This window comes from Cibotium barometz, chromosome 44 (assembly GCF_041138505.1).
Source record: "Cibotium barometz isolate CiBa-2024 chromosome 44, ASM4113850v1, whole genome shotgun sequence".
Classification (NCBI taxonomy): Eukaryota; Viridiplantae; Streptophyta; class Polypodiopsida; order Cyatheales; family Cibotiaceae; genus Cibotium; species Cibotium barometz.
In genome coordinates, this window is record NC_141089.1 from 45,262,853 (window position 1) to 45,269,987 (window position 7,135).

Here is a 7,135-nt window from a genome sequence, read left to right on the forward strand (position 1 = left end):
CAATCAACGTCAAAGCCATCCACAAAGCTTGTCCATTCTCCCTATACAAAGGTCTTCAACGCGATAACTATTAAATTTGCAGCAATGTGATGAGCTATGGTGGATCAAATGCTAGAATCAACATCATTAACAAAGAGATTAGACGATGATTAAGATGAGATTAGTGAGCAATTAACTAATAGCTTAATGTAGACATGGATAATAAAAAACCAGCAAATTCTCATTAGGCCAATGCCTCAATTTATAGAGTTTACATCCAAGCATCTAATCCCACTGATCTCTCCTTGATTCACTCCACCTCTTTTGCTTGATTCTCTCCACCTCTTCCTAGAATATCTCCACACATCCTAAATCTTCTCATGCTACCCTTTATTATCTCCCAGTAGATACCTCTCATCTTTTCACAGCTTCTCACTCATTTATAGATTCTATTTTATAGCCTCTTGCTAAGGGCTTGTTCCCGCACACACCCTATTCACTTGTATATTTCAACACCTCCCCTCAAGTGAATAATCCTAGCACACTTGGATCCTATACCAAGTTTCCCTCTTACTTGGTAGTCCGCGACCAGCGCCTCAAGTCCCTAAACTCATAGTCCTTGATACTCTCTCTCTCTCTATGTGTCCAAGGCTACTACAAGTGCCCGTGACCTTGACTAAAGTGCTCACACATACATCTACCACATGGCCTACATCATTGGTGGCTCAGAGGTGGTTTTACTCTATTGGGGTAGGTTACATTAGGTTGTGAGGTTTCTCTCTCTCTCTCTCTCTCTCTCTCTCTCTCATGATATGACTCCACTTCCTTTTAGGAGCCTCCATGAAGTTTACCGATGTCGTTCCTTCTCCACTGGGTTTGCTGTAGCAGTCTCTTGCCATTTGTCCCTGCTCTCTCTCTCTCTCTCTCTCTCTCTCTCTCTCTCTCTCTCTCTCTCTCTCTCTCTCTCTCTCATGATCTGACTCCACTTCCTTTTAGGAGCCTCCATGAAGTTTACCGATGTCGTTCCTTCTCCACTGGGTTTGCTATAGCAGTCTCTTGCCATTTGTCCCGGCTTCACACAGTTGTGGCAAGTAAAGGTCCTTCCTCCTACTCTGCCTCTTCCTCATCCTCATCCTCGTCCTTGAGAGAATCCTCCTTAGGTGAAGAATGCTTTTTCTTCTCTAGCTGTTGAGTCCAGCCATTTCTTCTCTTTGACCTTGGTCTCTTGCTCTAGTAGAGCTCCTTCTATCTCATGCAGCTTTAGTTTAGGTACATTCTTTAAGGTTGCTACAATGTTTTCATATTCACCTTTGTCCACACTCTTCAGAAGCACTGATAGTGCCTCATCATCTTCTACCTTTTTGCCAATAGTTGCCAGTTGTTGCTTAATGCTTTTATATTTGTTCAAGTGTGTGATTAAAGGGTCACTTTCCTTCATATCCAATTTGTAGAATTGTATTAACAGATTTATCTTTGGATTTTTTGCTTGAGTGCCAAATAATTTATTGAGTTCATCCCATGCATCTTTTGACCATTGTATCCGTGTGATGTGATGAATGATTTCATCATTTAAATTGAGTGCGATAAGTCTTAATGCTCTCTCATTCCTGCTCTTTTACTCATTTTCCCCACTCACCTCTAGGCATTCATCTATTCCCTCAACTAGCCCCCACAGATTTTTCCTCATGAGCAGATACATGGTTTTTGTTTGCCATGTATAAAATTGCTCCCCATTGAATTTGGCTATCTCTTGTGCCGTACTCATGATGATGTGAAGGGGGTCTTATCTCGATCCAATTTCAAGATTCAAGGGCAATGTCTACCCTTTTACAACTCAATCTAGTGTTTAGGTGATGATTACAACAGATTTATCAGCATAAATTCACCAGAAATTACATAAAACCAAGGGTAACAAATCTGTACTGAATGGTTGGAGTATCAAACCATCTCCGAATTGCAATTTGAAGTTATAGGGATCTGTATCAAATACCCAATTGTTAATTTAAACCCTCAATTATACCAAAATATAGTGATTAGTACTGATTAATCACTGATTAGCAAAATAATTCTCTATTTTGTGTGCAGAAAACAGAGTATGCGGGGAGTCCGGATCTGGGGCCTTAGAGTTCAAATGAGCTCAACTCCTTTCAAAGGCATCAATAGCAGTTAGTCTAGTAGAGGATTAAGCCAAGAAACACAAGATTTGACCAAAAATTGAATGCTTAATCTCTATTTTACCAAAGTCACCTGCAGATTTGATGCAGAGCTTGGATCTCATTGTAGACTTGATGAAATCAAAAACTGTCTTCACCAGCTTGTAGAGCACCCTTGAAAACCCCTGGGGCTAAGAGGAATTAGACCAATGTCTTCTATGGAGGAGGAGATTTGCAGTTTTCTTCCAGAAATAGGTGCTTTAAAAACGCGAAAATCAGCAGCATCTCCCGGCGGTTTGGTGATTGGACTTGACTGGCTTATGCGTGGGGAGTATGGCTACATGTGGCTAAGAGGTTTTGAGCCAATGTTATGTGTGAAGGGAGAGAGAACTCCTCCACCAGCTGGGGTTACAGAGGCTAATTGAAAAAGAGCTAAAATTTTGATTTTTTTCCTAATCTTAATTAACTAGGTGATTAGCAAGATAATGGGCTCATAAATTTGATAGATTCTAAGCTAGGCTCTGATACCATGTTAAATTTTCAGCAATGTGATAAGCTATGGTGGATCAAACACTAGAATCAACATCATTAACAAAGAGATTAAATAATGATTAAGACGAGATTAATGAGCAATTAACTAATAGCTTAATGTAGGCATGGATAATAAAAAACCAGCAAATTCTCATGAGGCCAATGCCTCAATTTATAGAGTTTACATCCAAGCATCTAACCCCATTGATCTCTCCTTGATTCACTCCACCTCTTTTTGCTTGATTCTCTCCACCTCTTCCCACCAGAATATCTCCACACATCCTAAATCTTCTCATGCTACCCTTTATTCTCTCCCAGTATATACCTCTCACCTTTTCACAGCTTCCCACTTATTTACAGATTCTCTTTTATAGCCTCTTGCTAAGGGCTTGTTCCCGCACACACCCTATTCACTTGTATATTTCCACAATAACAAGGATGTGTTTGCCATCAGGAAGGGGGGGATGTTAACCTAATTCTAGGATTAACAAGATCTACTGCTATCATCTTACATCAAGGAGTCACGATAGATACATCAAAGGGTCATAAATTCAACATATGAAGCAATAGTGTCCAAAGCTACAACTTGGATGGGCACCCGTAATGGTGTGACGGAGTATTTATGGTGATTCCCACTTCAAGAGCATCTGGTAGCAAGTTAGGATGAAGTCCTAAGTAATGTACTTCATGGATATATTATGAGAGTAGTCATTATAATAGCATTAGGCCTTTTATGAGCCTAAAGTGCCCGTCCGAGCCACAGTTTAAGTGAGTGTGAACACTTATGGCCATGTATATAAGTGAATAGCTCTCATAATACAATATATTCTCCCATTGTGCAATTGAGTGTTACTCTTGCTAATCCTCTTGCTGATATCTCATCCTAATGCATGCTAGTGAGTGTGCATGAGTGAAGTGAGGTGAGAGGAAGGACGAGTACCTGTAGTGCAATGTGGTAGTGTGACAATGCTCGTAGGAGGCGCGGTGGAATTGCTTCTCAAGGAGTTGTAGAGCTTGGAGACCTCAAGGATTACGAGCTCAGCCATTGGAAAGATATGATAGTTGCAGTTCACGAGGTAATATCTTGTTGGATGTGTTTCAAGGAGGGTTAGGGTAAGCCTTAACAACGTACCTCTTGAATTGGCCTTGATGGAGACGGCGGGTGGGGTGCCGGCAACTCCTCGGGGCAAGAGTGTCAGTTGGGAAATTCTAGAGGGATAGAAGGGAGATGAAAGAAGATGCAATCTGCCTAGGATTAACACTAGGATAAGGATGTAGTAGTTTATTTGCTATAGAGGAAAACACATGATAAGTGGTAAGAGTGGAAGAACTTTGTGTTTCATCTTGATCCTCTTTGAAACTAGGGGGTGGGTGGGTGCGCTCGTTGATTTTCATAAACTCCTGGAGTTCTATGATTTCTTCAAGAGTTATATCAAGATATTCATTATGTACTTTATCAAAGTTATATACGACCGTAGTCATCATGGCTTCTAAATGTTTATGTATATCACGATAAATCTAAAGAATGCCATATGGGTGATAAAGTGTTGATTCAATTAGATTTAAGTGCTGATGTATGTTATAGACCTTTAACCACCCATGATTAATTATCCACTGGTAGCTCCATGCTACAACCTCATAGTTGGCCAGTGTATTAGGGATATAATCTAGGACGAATATCGTGGAAATAAGTGTCGAAAAAATAATTTTCCACGCTATTTTCGACAGATATTTCGACATTCTTTTCAACGCTTATTTTGATGATCGCTGCTTTTCATTCAAATTCAAAATCTTTCCAGATCTTGCACGGCCTCGACATTTCAAATTACCTATCACCGACTATCACCCTCCACAAATACTTAAGGGAGGATTCCCCTTCAAAAATAAGCATTCCTTCCCATTTTGCAAATCAATATGGAAACAATGGACAATGCCACACCCTCAAACTTTGTTGATTTAGAGGAGAAGACACTTTGTCCATGTACTCGCTCAAATACCAAGTGGCTCGACGTGACGAATTTGTAATGATCATACAAAAAAATGGTGAATATTTCCGATGGAGCGATTGGAACGTCTAATTAGTGGCAATGCGCGCTTTAACAATGATGAACCAGTGGATATCCGGCCTGAACGATGGAGACCAACAAGAGTAGCCACAAATGAGGTGATCTAACAATCCGAGGAACTTGAGACGAATTCAGAGTAAATACTAGAACATGACATGGATGACATGATAAATGCCTTACACGATGGAATAGAAGATCCACGTTTGGAACACGAAGGGGTAGAAGAAAACACACGACGTGTGGAATACGCTTCCCAACAAGAAGAGAAACAGCTATGCAGGCTTGCTCGTCTTCCACTATATCGTGGAGCACATGTGTTTGTTTTATGTGCTTGCCTATCCATATTGTACTTGCAATCAATTTTTAGATGGTTTGATATACGAGCGTATCAAAACTTTTTGTGTAAGTGATGATATCATATGCAATTAGTGAGTTATGTACCTTTATATGCATTTTTCTTAGCCTGACTATTTTATGTAAGTGATGATATCATATGCAATTAGTGAGTTATGTACCTTTATATGCATTTTCTTAGCCTGACTATTTTGTGTAACAGCTTATTGAAATATCAAATATCGCCAGAAGATAATGAGATGCCAGTGGACCGTAGTCGAGCAAAAGCAATGTTGCACTCGATTGGCATGGACTACAACACACACCATGCTTGTCCAAATGATTGTATTCTATAACAATGCAGTACAATGTCCGCATTGTGGTACATCAAGATATAGACAAGATGTGTAAGGAGAAAGGGTACTAGCAAAAGTTTTACGACACTTTTCCATAATCCCTCGGATTAAAACAATGTTCAAGTGCAAATCCATTGTAGAATTGATGACTTGGCACCGTAACACTAGGTCCATGGATGGTGTTATGTGTGTGCCTGCAGATTCCCCTACATGGAAGCACATTGAAGAGAAGTGGGTAGCCTTTCAAGAGGAGGCTTGGCATATTCGTGGATGGAGTGAATCCATTTAGTCTAGAAGTTCATCATGGAGTACATGGCCTGTTTGTCTAGTTAACTATAATTTTCCACCATGGCTAGCGATAAAAAAAGGGCATCTTTTATTGTCTTTGATAGTTCTCTAGAAAGTACAAGGTAAAGAACATGGATGTGTATTTAGTTCCTTTAGTTGAGGAGCTTCGTGTTCTATGGGAGGGCATTGAAGTTCATGATATTTCCAAGAGGTTTAGATAACGTGCGCTAACATTGAAAGGAATACTTATGTGGACTATGCATGATTGGCCTGGCTATGGAGAGTGCTCAAGTAATACTGTAGCTTGTTAACATATTATGTTAAGTCATGATTGTCATCCAAACTTACCTGCTACAATCTTTTTTGATGTTCTACAGGGCTTTCAGTGTCAGGGCATAATGGATGTCCATTATGTGGGGCCGCAACTTGAGGTTCGATACTCAAAGTCTATGAAGAAGATAGTATACAAGGGCCATAAGAAGTATCTCCCAATGGACCATCCTTTGCATGAGGGATTTCTAGGGAGGTCTCCTCGCATATGGAAGAGCAGTGATTGGAGGACCTTATGGGATCTGGATCCAACCTGTACACCTCCAGGAATGAAGCGTCTATCCATTTTCCATCAACTTCCATACTGGAATGACCTTTTAGTGAACCGTCTTCTTGACCCAATGCACATTTTCAAGAATATAGGTGAGGTGCTTTGGAAAACCATCACAAGAGCAAAGGAGAGCAAGGCACAACGAGATAATTTACAAGAGGTTCAACGCATGCACCACTTATGGGCCCAAAATAGAGTAGATGAAAAGGTGAAGCTACCAAAAGCACCTTGGGTCGTCATGAGGCAAAGGATGAGCAATGGCATGTAAAGAAGTGCATTAGTGAGTTTTGTACCCCTACAAGATGCATGCATTGCTTGAAGGGAGTATTTACAAAGGATGATGAGCTTAGTGGCTTGAAGAGTCATGATTGGCACAAATTCTTGCAATTCGTGCTTCCTATAGCCATCAAAGATTGCCTCAATGATGACATTAGAGCAACAATTTACAAAATTGGTGCAGTGCTACATTGGATATCAAGGAAAGAGATTAGTAGAGACACATTGGAAGTAGCACAGTTAAACCAGATATGGACTGACCAAAGGGACACATTTGTGCTACCAGAGCACTATGAGCAAGTCATCTTTGTGGAAGACCCGATAGATCAGAAATGGTTGTTTAAGATCCAAATAAATCCACGTGGAAAATAAATATTTGAAGAGGTGAAAATAGCAATTGACTGTTTTCCAGATGCTGAGGAACTCCCCCCCTGATCATGTGATGGTTGAGCATACACCACTAGCACTTATTGAACAACAAGAAGAACAAGAAGAAGATATACTAGTTGAGGAAGTAGGTGAGGCTCACACGGGATTAGGATCAGATGAAGG